The sequence below is a fragment of the Dipodomys merriami genome, unplaced genomic scaffold, assembly GCF_024711535.1.
Source record: "Dipodomys merriami isolate MVZ:Mamm:240054 unplaced genomic scaffold, mDipMer1.0.p SCAF_29, whole genome shotgun sequence".
NCBI lineage: Eukaryota > Metazoa > Chordata > Mammalia > Rodentia > Heteromyidae > Dipodomys > Dipodomys merriami.
This window is the reverse complement of record NW_027204381.1, coordinates 12,852,675-12,866,122: the sequence shown is the minus strand read 5'-3', so window position 1 is coordinate 12,866,122 and position 13,448 is coordinate 12,852,675. Positions and strand designations below refer to the sequence as shown.

Sequence of the window (13,448 nt, the reverse complement as noted above, 5' to 3'; positions counted from 1 at the left end):
CTTGGGTTGAATTCTCATTAATGTAAAAATCAAGCAAGCAAAACACCAAAAAAAAAAGAAAAGAAAAAGAAAAACAAAGCACCCTCCCAAACACAACCTTGTTCACAGATAAAACTCAAATACTCAAATATCTGCAATGACATAGCAGTATAATTCATAACTGCTCAATCACCCATATCTCAAAATTTAAACAGATCTCATTAATCTGAAAAAGATCAATTGGATGACTGAAACCACAAATAATGGTTCCTCTGTGTGTGTGTGTGTGTGTGTGTGTGTGTGTGTGTGTGTATTCCTATATATAACAGGTTTAAGATAAAACATAAATTAGACACAGGAGATGATTAACAATAAATACATATGTGTGTATACACACACACACACACACACACATATATATATATATTTTTTTGGGGGGGGGGTCAGTTGTGGGGCTTGAACTCTGGGCCTGGGTGCTGTCCCTGAGCTCTTCAGCTCAAAGTGAGCACTCTACTACTTGAGCCACAGTGCCACTTCTGGTTTTCTGGTTGTTAATTGGAGGTAAGAGTCTCTTGGGCTTTCCTACCTGGGCTGGCTTTGAACCACAATCCTTGTATCTCAGCCTCCTAAGTAGCTAGGATTAAGGTGTGAGCCACTGGTGCCAGACTTTGGAACAATGTATTATAACAAAAGTATATAAATATATTATCTCTTTGAAGAGTCAGGACAGACAGATGATGTTGGCTAATCCTTGTAATCTTGGCTATTCACAATGCTGAATTCTGGAAGACAGAAATTCAAGCCAGCCTGGGGAGGATAAAAGTGCATGGGACTCTCATCTGTAGTTAATCAACAAAAAGCAGGATTGGACATGAGGCTCAAGTGGTAGAGCACTAGCTAGGTTAGCTAGCAAGTACAAGGCCTGAGTACAAACCCAAGCATACCCCACCCCCTGACACACCAAAAAAAGGTGTTTTTTTTTTTTTTTAAATCACAGTTGATTCATCACAATATCTGAAACCATAGAAAGCCAAACTGTGGATAAAGGTCTTTTTATAGACAAATTTGGGAATATAATCTACTTAAAAACTTTTGCTCTCTGGTCTTCATTTTATTTTCTGTGCTTATTTAGTATTGTGGTACTTATGAATATTAAGTTCAGTATGTTTAATAAACACAAAACAGTTTGAGAAATACAAAACAAAGTGATGTATATGCATTCTGATTTTAGATGGTTAGGCTGCTTTTACCCCTCTCTACTCTCCCTTCTCCATACTCTATTTTGCTTTTTTCTCCACTCTAGATGTCAGCAATGCCTTCCATTTGTATGTCACTTCAAATACTTTCAAATATATTTTTGAGGGGATCTTAAAAATTCAACACAGATTAGAAAATCAAAGATCAGGGAAAATAAAGATTAGAAAAAACAGGTGACTTTACCAACTCCAACTCAAGAACTTCTGGCTTTGAATTAAACCGTGTTCTCATTTTATTTCTAAGTTATGCTACCTTTCCTTCCAAGAAACTCTTGTTGGGATTTCTATTTGGATTACTAATCTAGTGTAATACAAACAGGTTTACCAGGTTACATTCTCCAAAGATAATTTTAATATATTTAGAGAATCAACAGTATTTGTGCTCCCAGCATACAGTCTTTAAAAATTACATTAAGTGCTTTACTAGGATATAACTGATGTACAATAAATTTCTCATATTTGAAACATACAATCTGATGAGTTATGATATCACCAACAAAAAAATTTTCTATAATTCCTGTAAGTTTGTCTTCTTTTGTAGTCTCCTTCTTGTCCCTCCCTCAGGACCAATTTGATTTTTTCACTTTGGATTAGCTGTATTTTTCTAGTTTTATATAAGTGGAAATACTATGATTTACCTTGATATAATTATGGCTTCTTTCACTTGATATAATTCTGAGATTTACTCATATTAACATCAACCAACATAAGGCTGAGAATTTTTTGTTCCTTTTTACTGTTGAGGACTATTCCATAACATAGATGTACCAAAAGCTAGTTGTCATGTAACTACTGACTGCTGACAGACTGTTTACAGTCTATTTTATTGCAAATAGTTCAAACTATTTATTGTAATAAAAAAAAGTTGTTATGAACATTTATGTGCAAGCCTTAGTGTAGACAAACCACACAGATTTTAAAAATTACCTGTTGCCAGGCACTAGTGGCTCATGTCTGTAATCCTAGCTACTCAGGAGGCTGAGATCTGAGGATTATGGTTCACAGCCATCCCAGGCAGGAAACTCATTGAGACACTTAACTCTAATTAATCTCCAGAAAACCAGAAGTGGTGCTGTGGCTCAAGTGGTAAGGTGCTAGCCTTAAGCAATAAAGCTGAGGAACAAGGCCTATGCCCCGAGTTTAAGCCTGTCATTTCTACACATACATATATAATGTTTTGTTGGAACCCACTCGTACCCCTAGCAGAGGTTCTTCATTTGTTGCCATACCATTTAAATGTTTTATATACTTAAGACAATTTAACACATATTATGTGTTCAATGAGAGTTTTACATACCTTGCTATTCCACTGACCTATATTCAACTTATGGAGGGAGGCTTGGTTCACATTTTTAAACTTCCTAACAGAGTGGGCAATTAAAACAATGCTCAAAACTCTCTGTGGACATATTTAATCACCTAATAAAAACTTAACTACAAAATGAACAAAATAGAGATATAATATATGGAACAAGTGTCTAAACACAGTTAACAAATAAAATACTTAAGAATTTTGTAGAGGGGCTGGGACGGTGGCTCAGTGGTAGAGTGCTTGCCTTGCATGCCTGAGGCCCTGGGTTTGATTCCTCAGCACCACATAAAGAAAAAAGCCGGAAGTGGCGCTATGGCTCAAGTGGTAGAGCACTAGCCTTGAGCTGAATTGCTGAGGGACAGCGCCCAGGCCCAGAGTTCAGGCCCCATGACCAGACAAAAAAAAAAAAAAAGAATTTTTGTAGAAATTGGCTTGAGAATGGAAGAATCCTAATACAAAGTAAAAACATCAGCTAAAGATCACACAAAAAAAACCAGTGCTGGGGCTGGGAAGATGGCTCAATGGTAGAGCGCTTGCCTTGCATGCCTGAGGCCCTGGGTTCGATTCTTAAGCACCACATAAGCAAAAAAGGAAAAAGCCAGAAGTGGCGCTGTGGCTCAAGTGGTATAGCGCTAGCCTTGAGCTGAAGAGCTGAGGGACAGCGCCCAGGCCCAGAGTTCAAGGCCCCACAACCGGACCCCCCCCCCCAAAATCAGTGCTGATGGCTCAACACCTGTAATCTTAGCTACTCAGGAGGCTGAGATCTAAGGATTGCAGTTTGATGCTTTCCAGTCCAGGCAGGAAAGAAAGTCCACGAGACTTTTTTTTGGCCAGTCCTGGGTGCTGTCCCTGAGCCTTGGCACCACTTTTGGCTTTTCTGAGTAGTTTACTGGTGATAAGAGTCTCATGGGGACTTTTCTGCCTGGGCTAGCTTCGAACTGTGATCCTCTGAGCTCAGCCTCCTGAGTAGCTAGGATTATAGGTCTGAGCCACTGGCACCCAGTTTTCATGAGACTCTTACCTCCAATTAACCCACTAGAAAACCAGAGTAGAGCTGTTGCTCAAAATGGTAGAGCACTAACCTTGAGCAAATGAGCTCAGGGACCGGTGCCTAAGCCCAGAGTTCAAGCCCTACAACAAAACAAAACAAAACAAAAAAAACCACACACAAAAAAAAGTTAGTGAACTGAACCCAGTGGACATTATAACTCAATCATACTCCTCTTCTCCAGAAAGTATGTTTTCCAACATTTTCTTTAGAATTTGGTTTTGCTCTTTAACAAATATAGCAGTACTTTCTACTTGAAATTTTGTTCTTATCTTGACCTTCTGTTGTCAATCTAAGTAAAAGCAAATGCCTATATTCCACAAAAGGCAAGAGGTACATAGCAAGACCTTGTCTCAAAAGAAACCCCAAGGGCTGGGAATACAGCTCACTGGTAAAGTCCTTGTGTTTAATCTCCAGCCCAGGGGGTTAAAAAAAAAAAAAAAAGCATATCTAGAAATTCCACTAAGTATATACTGAAAAAAATTGAAAACAATCTTTGGACATTAATGTTGAAACTGGCATTATTCAAAACAGTCAAAAGAAGCAACTCAAATTTCCATGGAAATGAAGAGACAAAACATTATATATATGTATAATGAAATATTTACTAGCTTTAAGTAGGAAATTATTATGACCTATTCTACAACATAGATGACATTATGCTAAGTGAAGCAGGAAGCCAGTTACAGCAGGGTTGTTTTTTTTTTTTAACAATATGACAGTTTTAACAGTCTGGAGATACTCAGAAAGCTAAATATAGCCCTCGCCTATGACCCAGCCATATCACTCCTAGGCATTTACCCTGAGCAACAGGAATCAGTATACAAAGACACGTGCACCTCCATGTTTATTGCAGCACTGTTCACAATAGCCAAGATTTGGAAACAACCAGATGCCCCACTACTGATGAGTGAATCCAAAAATTGTGGTACCTATATACAATGGAATATTATGCAGCCATTAGAAAGCACAAAATAATGGCATTTGCAGGGAAACAGATGGAACTAGAGCAGATTATTTTGAGCAAAGTAAGCCAAGAACAAAGAGACAAACGGCACATGGTCTCCCTGATATGTGGATGCTAAAGCCAAAATACAAGAAGATATGGCAAACAGGACTCAAGAAACAAAGGACAGCTACCCATTTTATCATTGCTAAATGACTCCATGTTCTGGACCATATATATGGTATATGCATATATGCACACAACAGAGGGAAGCCAGGAGGAGGAACAGAATAAGTGGGAACAGCCCACACTAAGCAAAAGGAAAGAAATGTAAACATCACCTGATGTGGAAAAAATAACTTGTCAAAGCTCATAGAATTCACAAACTGTATAGACCATGATAATGAAAATTTGCCTTGTGAAAGTTAAAATGTGTTTGTGACTCTAAGCATCACTATTCCACAATATTGTGAAATATGTGAAATTTATGTAATCACCTAATCTCAATTAAAGAAAAAAAGTGAAAGAAGGAATGGGTTAAGAGACATGGGTGACAATGTTTGTCAGACACTTTGTACTCATATACTGTTTTGTAGAATGGGAACTTCTTTGTACAACTACTTAAAGATAAAAAAACTAAAAAAAAAGAAAAAAAACCAATATGACAGTTTTGAAAGATGCAAAGAGTTCTGGAGATGGGTGGTAATCATGGTTGTAGTGGTAGAGCGCTTGCCTTGCATGCCTGAGGCCCTGAGTTCAATTCCTCAGCACCACATAAGCAAAAAGAAAAAAGCCGAAAGTGGCACTGTGGCTCAAGTGGTAGAGTGCTAGTCTTGAGCTGAAGAGCTGAGGGACAGCGCCCAGGCCCAGAGTTTAGGCCCCACGACCGCACCCCCCCCAAATCTGAACATTTGTGCTGGGCACCAGTGGCTCACGCCTGTAATCCTAGCTACTCAGAAGGCTGAGATCTGAGGATCACGGTTCAAAGCCAGCCCAGGCAAAGAAAGTCCATGAGGCTCTGATTTCCAATAGACCACTAGAAAACCGGAAGTGGTGCTGTGGCTCAAGTGGTAGAGCACTCACCTTGAGCTGAAGACTGAGGGATAGCGCCCAAGCCCAGAGTTCAAGCCCCACGACCTACCAAAAAAAAATCTTAAAGTACTTAAACTGAACTGTATTAATAAGTTATGAGAATTTTTGTCATATGCATTTCACTAGTCAAATTTCTAATCTTCTATCTTAAGAAGCTAGAAAAGGACAGAATTAACTTAAAGAATGAAACAAACAACCAACCGAAATTTGGTTCTTTGAAAAAAGCAAAATTGATAAAACTATAGCTAAAGAAGGGAAAAATGAGGTAAGGAGATATCTGTATCTATGTATCTATCTACATATATATAAAATAACTGAGAAGGTAGGATATTTCAAAAACTAAGGGTGTAGGTATATTTCAAGGAGCAACTGACAATGTCAAATGCTACAAATCAAAGATATAGGCCAAAAGACCTTATAATAGCATATAATCTACATAATATATTATAGCAAGAACTATCAAGAGTTAGAAACAAGTGGGCAGAGAGAAAGAATACACAGAAATTTGGAAGTGAAAACAAATGCAGACAATTCAATCGGAAGTAATTTCATTCTAAAGACAGCAAAGGGGTTAGCTGGAAGAAAATGAGTTCAACAGAGGGCTGTGGAAGTTAACTTAGTAGAATTCAAGAGAATATACTAATATTTTTAGAGGATAGAGAAATAGAGAATGTTTTTTCAAACTCCCTCACATATGTAATACTTATTATTAAAAGCAGTAATTGTAAGTTAATAGTATTATGTGTCAGACATTGTTTTAAGCATTTTTTTTTTGTTGTTGTTGGTCATGGGGCTTGAACTCTGGGCCTGGAGGCTGTCCCTCAGCTCTTCAGCTCAAGGCCAGCGCTCTACCACTTGAGCCACAGCACCACTTCCTGTTTTAAGTATTTTTTTGCATTTTATTTTATTCATTAAATTTTTTTATTGTGAGAATACCATACAGAGGAGTTACAATTACACCGGAAAGATAACGAGTACATTTCTTTCTTTTCTTTTTTTTTTTTTTTTTTTTGGGTCCAGTCATGGGCTTGGGCGCTGTCCCTCAGCTCTTCAGCTCAAGGCTAGCGCTCTACCAACTTGAGCCACAGCACCACTTCTGGCTTTTTTCTTTTTGCTTATGTGGTGCTGAGGAATCGAACCCAGGGCCTCATGCATGCAAGGCAAGCGCTCTACCACTGAGCCACCTTCCCAGCCCACGAGTACATTTCTTATCAAGCATTGTTGCCTCCTCTTTGTGTTGTTCTAAGTATTTTTATATGTGATTTTTCTTTCTTTTATTTGGTCAGTAATGGAGCTTGAACTCAGGGCCTAGGCACTGTTCCTGAGCTTTTTTTATACTCAAGGCTAGTGCTCTACCACTTTTCTTTTTTTGTTGTTGTTGTTGGTTGTGGGGCTTGAACTCTGGGCTTGGGCGCTATCCTTGCGCTCTTCAGCTCAAGGCAAGCATTCTACCGCTTGAGCCACAGCGCCACTTCTGGTTTTCTAGTGGTTTATTGGAGATAAGAGTCTCACAGACTTTCCTGCCCGGGCTGGCTTTGAACTGGATCCTCAGATCTCAGCCTCCTAAGTAGCTATGATTACAGGCATGAGCCACCAGCGCCCGACTTAGTGATCTACCACTTTGAGCCACAGTACCATTTCAAGTTTTCTCATGGACTTTCTTGTCTAGGCTGGCTATTAACAGTGACCCTCAGATCTCAGCCTCCTGTCAGCTACGATTACAGGCATGAGTCACTGGCACCCAGCTACTGTTCATATTTTATATATTAAATGACTTTTTACATAACCTTTAAAGATAGGTTCACATGGAATTTTTATTTTAGCAGTGAGGAAAATGAAGAGAAAGAGAAGCTTAAATTATCCCCAAACAGGAGTAGTAAGTCCAGTACTAAATTGAGCCAAAAAGAGACAATGATTCCAGTAAATAAAAATAGTTCTTATAGAAGTAAGGTTTGCTTAGTTTCACAGAGTGGGAAAGGTATCAAAGAAAAAAGCAACTGCCATCATATAGTTATGGAAAGTCACAAAAAGGAAAACAAGGGGGGCTGGGAAGGTGGCTCAGTGGTAGAGAGCTTGCCTTGCATGCATAAGGCCCTGGGTTGGATTCCTCAGCACCACATAAGCAAAAAGAAAAAAGCCGGAAGTGGCGCTGTGGCTCAAGTGATAGAACGCTAGCCCTGAACTGAAGGACAGTGCCCAGGCCCAGAGTTCAGACCCCACGACTGGACCCAAAAAAAAAAAAAAAAAAAGGAAAACAAGGTTTCCTTTTGGTTTATGTCTTATAATTTGAGCTACTCAGGAGTTTGAGATCTGAGGATTGTAATACAAAGCCATGCCAAGTAAAATAGTCCAAGAGACTCCATATTCAATTAGCCAGCATAAAAAGCTGGACTGGAGGTGCTAGAGCTTCACCTGTGGGCAGGCAGGAAAGCCTACTGGCCCTGAGTTCAAACCACAGTGGGGGGGGTGGGGGGGAGGAGAAGTAATGAGCACTGGAGATTCAAAGTAAAATGGAAGAAAAACAAGTCTAAGAAAAAGTTATCTACTATGAGGTAGGTAGATGAACTGCAAAAAAAAAAAAAAAAAAAAGAAACATGGAAAAAAGAATGAATACACATTTGCATACATGTAAATGCTAGTTAAGAAATGAAAACAAAACAAAGAAAACCTACTGTGGTATTTTAAATAAAACAATCATATAAGCCTTATTATATATGGTTGAGGTTGGAAGAGACAGGAAGAATGAAAGAGTAACAACAAGATACATCATACTCATGTTAAACTGAAACTTCTTTAAACAACTAAAGATTTTTTTAAAAATGTAAAGAATATTTAATAGCAGTCTATAAAACATTAGAAAACTATGAAGTTATTTTTGATATATGTAGTATTTAATAAGGATATTAAAATTTTATAGGCAGGAGCTTTATTATCTCCTAAATAATGAGGGTGCCCCCTTTAATAAAAATCCTTTTTGATACCTGATCATTTTCAGCAACACAGGAATTTTACTCTTTATAAGGCTAGAAACTTAAAAGGATCACCGTGGAGAAGGACACAGACTTTGTATTTTATTGGTTTTTATACAGCTATTGTTTTTAATGAAAGTGATTTAAATCACTCCCCTACAATATTTTACTGTGAAAATTTTGAGTCACAGAAATCTAAAGAAATTCATAGTTAAATGCCTAGATAGCTGTATTTATGCTCTATCATTACCATTTTATGATGTGTTTTCATTTTTTTCACTTATCTATCCAACCCATCTATTAAAGAATTGTTTTTGGGGGGGCAATATTGAGGTCTGGAATTTAGGAACTAGTGAGTGTTAAGCCACTTAAGAAACCTGAAAGCATTAGCAAAATGCAGTTCTTTACACTTGTGTGTGTGTGTGGGGGGGGTAATGTGTGTGTAATTCCCATTATTTCTTAGAAGGGAAATCTAAGGATATGTAATAGACACGACAAACACATGTGACTCTTTGCACACAACTTCAGTGTTCCTGTAGGATAAACATTACTCATGTATTTCCTTATTCAGGATGACTGAATAAGTCATGATTGAGTTTATTTATGACTGGTTATAAATAAACTTTATGACTAGTTGTGATTTAGTTGTGGTCTACCAAGCAGACAAAAGCTAACTCTGAAGACAGACTTGAGTTGGAAACCTGGGGCTAGCACTAGCTGTGACATTCTAGGCTCAGTCATTTAATCTAGATTCAAGTGTCCTTACTTGCAAAAATGAGATACTAGTAGCAACACCAAATAATGTGAGATTTACCTGATAATGTACAAAATAACTTGTATAGCTGGTACAGAAAGGGCACAAAAATGTTAACAATTGTCACTTTAGTCCATACAGTGTACAATAGTTCCTTTCTACAGTATGGTTATCCCTGCATGCCCTTGCAACTGTTTGTAACATCCTTCTTCATTACCTTATCTTTCTAATAAACCTGGGTAGTCTGTGATTAAAGACAGAATGAAGCACATATACCAAAGCACATATACCCTTTATCATTCTACTCCATTCTGAAGGAAATAGGTATTTGTTGTTGTTACTAAAAGCAGTAATGGTCTGAACACAGAGTATACAATGTGAGTACAACTTTTACTTTTCACAACTGGTTGATATGAGGCCAATGATCTCTGTCCTCTGCCTTACAACCTTCTTGAGCCATTTCAACATAGCACCAAAACCACATAGCAATTTCTATCAAATGTGGTCCAATTAAATGTGAAATGCTATCTTTACCTGATCACATGTTCAAATGCCTTTCTATCATAGAGAGCATATGTATGCTAGTTGTGTCATGTGGCATAAAACTAGATGGATTCATAAAAACTCTACCAGCAACATGCCTCTTTAAAAACAATTTCCAATAAAAGCTGTAGATCTACTTTTGTGTTTTATTTAAGAATATGACATCTGCAAAACAAGCTTAAAATCTATGTCTCTGGTAATTTTTGAGGATTAAATTTAGCACCTTCTCTTTGCCAAAGGAATCAGAATCTAAATGTAAAACTTAAAGTGCTGCTGTGCTAAGTAACATACCTTATACATAACTCATCTTTCTTCACTTAAAAGTATGAAGCTAGCAAACTATAAATTGTTAGTATAATAAGTATTTTAAATGACTTCTGAACGATTATACATCCTTTGTATAATATTCTAGGGATGAAAATAAATATAAGGAAATCTCGAACTCCACTCATTGCAGTAATATTGGTAATTTAAAAATGATTTATGTACATAACAGAAAGCAAGTAAGCATATTAATTATATTTCATAGCAAGATTTTCACTTGAGACAAGAGACAAATATAGAATCAAAGAAGAAAAAGTCTGCTATGCCAAACTGAAGACATCACTATAAATTCATGATCAATCAAAAACAATTTCCTAGTTGTCTCTTAGAAATATCCCTGAGGGGCTGGGAAGTTGGCTCAGTGGTAGAGAGCTTGCCTTGCATGCCTGAGGCCCTGGGTTCCATTCCTCAGCACCACATAAGCAAAAAGAAAAAAGCTGGAAGTGTGCTGTGGCTCAAGTGGTAGAGTGCTAGCCTTGAGCTGAAGAGCTGAGGGACAGTGCCCAGGCCCAGAGATCAGGCCCCACGACCGGACCCCCTCCCCCCGAAAAAAAGAAATATCCCTGAATTATCTCCAACTAACCAGCAAAAAAGCCAAAAGTGGTAGTATGGCTCAAGTGATGAAGGTCAGCTTTTTTTTTGTGTGTGGGGGGGGGAAGCACCCCCCCACCGTGTCCATGCGCATGCATGCATACACACAGAATCAAAAAACCAAAACAAACAAAAAAGCCATTGAGGGTGACTATTTCCCCAACTCTTTACTTTGAAGCTTGACAAAGTGATTAACTCAAGTTTTGAATGAAGGAATTCCCTATAGAGACTCTCCAAAACTGACCAAATCACATCTTTGTCCAAGGTATGGTAGTCACCACTTACCCAAGTGGTTATATTTAGCACTATCAGTAGCAATCTGACATTATTTATCTCCCATATGATGCAATAAATATGAGGTACAGAACATCACCTGTTAAGTATTCCTGAGTTTTAAGGTTATAGAGCCTTTGGAAATTCAATGGGAAATAAAGAAATGAAAAGAACTTACGAAGGCAAGGGCAAAATTAGAATGTGGGTATATTCTTTAAGACTACAGGTTTGGTCAATCAGGTACCAGAAAAAGTCAGATGTACTGGGTAACAAAAGGAACTACTGTAATCACCGAAGGCAAAGCATGTGTTTTCATTGACTACACCCTGAGGGGACAGTTTCAAAGACATTTTGGAACAGAGGAAATTTGAATATGTTAATTTTCATAAGTACTGTACTTGATACTGGAATTGGCTTGCTATATCTTCAGTAAATATATGCTGGAATATTTAGGAGACACCAAAGGTAGTGGCCCACACCTGTAATTCTAGCATTTGGAAGGCAGAGATAGGTGAGCACAACACAAAAAAACAAGAACAAATCTCTAAAGAGCTTTCAACAAACTAGCAAAGAGTTTAATAACATGGGGCTATTCTTTATTAATTTTCTCTCTTATTTCTGTAAGACGGACCATTTTCTTAGCATAAAAGAACTGCACCACTGAGAAATACAGCATAAAAAGTACAACTACACTGGAATTAAATATGGATTCAAATTTCACTCTAGTTGCATAGCTGAAGGCAAGTTATTTAACATCCACAAACTTTGTCTCATCCATTAAGTAGTAATATCTACATCATTAGGTTGTTGTGAGAATTAAGATTGCATGAGTAAACTGCCTGGCAATGTTGCACAAAATAAGTAAACCTGTTTTTCGTAATTTATGTATGTAGCCGAGTTATTTACACATTCCCTAAGGGAAAAATATTCCTAATTTAGTAGAGGTCAAAGTGAAAAGGAGAAAATAAACACACATACATCTAAATCAAAGAATTACATTAAAACACTAGGTAAGTGAAAATCATGAAGATGCTTAGCTATCCAAACTCTTTCATCTATAGCATACAGTGTAGTTTGCCACTGGTATTAGCTTGTCTCCAAATAAAGCACTTAAGAAATAAGCAGAAGTTAGAGCATTTTCCCAATCTTAATAGTCGGTTAGTATGCTAAAAAAGCAAATTTTTAAGCTTTTTATCTTCTTTACATTCTAAGAAAGTCCAGGATCATTGGGCTTTATACTCAATATTCAAACACATATAATTCCTTTCTTCAGGTCTAACCTGCTTGTCATTTCATCCTCTTTTCGGATGAGGCCGGCAATAAAACGACGAGATGCAGAGCAATCCTCAGGTAGGAAAAAATAGATGTGTTTACAATTTAAAAAAAAATAAATTAAATTACAAAAAAAAATAGAAGTGCCATCTTTTTTTTCTTTGCACTACAAGAGAGGAAAACAAGCAGCGCGAGGAGGGAGGGAATAAACACCTCCGGCTCGCGGACACACCAGGTGGGTGACACCTCCGCCAGCTTAGGGTTTTGGAACGGGCATTATAGACGTGCAAATGAAGCACCCCTGGGAGATCCGGGAGATTGCGCCCCACGGCGCGGGGGGTAGGGGGGGCACAAGGCTAGTTACTTACGGAAGGATTAGAAGCCACCGTGGGGACCCCGTGGGGGGTGAGCTCTCGAGGCTTTTCCTCGCCCGCCAGCGCCCAGGTGGGCGACGCGTGGTGCCAGTCCCCAGGCGGGCGCGCCCCGAGCGCGCGGGCGGCGTGCCGGGGCGGGCGACCCTCCCCTCCCCGTTACCTGCGGGCGGCGGGGCCGGGGCCCGGAGGCCTGCTGCTGCTCCTTCTCCTCCCCGCCAGGCTGCGGCGGCGGCGGCGGCGGCGGCGGGGCGGCGGCGGCGGCCCGGGGGGAGGGGGCGGAGCGCGCGCCGGGCTCCCTCTCCTCCCCCGGGAGGCTCAGGGACCCTATCTCGGGCCGCCGCGCCTAGGCCCGGGAGCGGCCGGCGGCTGGGGCATGGCGGCACAGCCCGCCGGCGTGCCCGTGAGCGGGGAAAGGTGCGAGGCGCGGGGAGGAGGGCGCCTCCGGTGTCCGGAGGGCCCTGAGGGGAGGAGCGAGCGGGGCCCGGGGAGCCGCGCGCAGGCGGCCGTTGGGGGCGGTTGGCCGAGGGCAGGCGGCCGTTTCGGGAGCGCGGCGACGGCTCGCGTTTCTCCCGGCGGGGCGGGGTGGGAAGAAGGGGAAGGGGAGTGAGGGAAAGGGGAGGGGAGGCTGGGAGGGAGCCGCCGCCGCCGCGCGCGCGTGCGGGCCGGCGCCGCCGCCGTTGCCGCTCGGCTCACTCCAGCCTGTTTGGGGGGCACT

General features: G+C 40.1%; 1 protein-coding gene across 10 annotated transcripts in view; it reads right to left on the bottom strand.

Moving 5' to 3' along the window:
• Zbtb44 (zinc finger and BTB domain containing 44) overlaps positions 1 to 13,448 on the bottom strand; it is a 54,650-nt gene extending 41,202 nt beyond the window's left edge. For all 10 annotated transcript variants that reach the window (XR_011375785.1, XR_011375787.1, XR_011375788.1 and 7 more), the window contains exon 1: positions 12,894 to 13,448. The gene's annotated coding sequence lies outside the window, so the exon portion shown is untranslated. The remainder of the gene's footprint in view (positions 1 to 12,893) is intronic.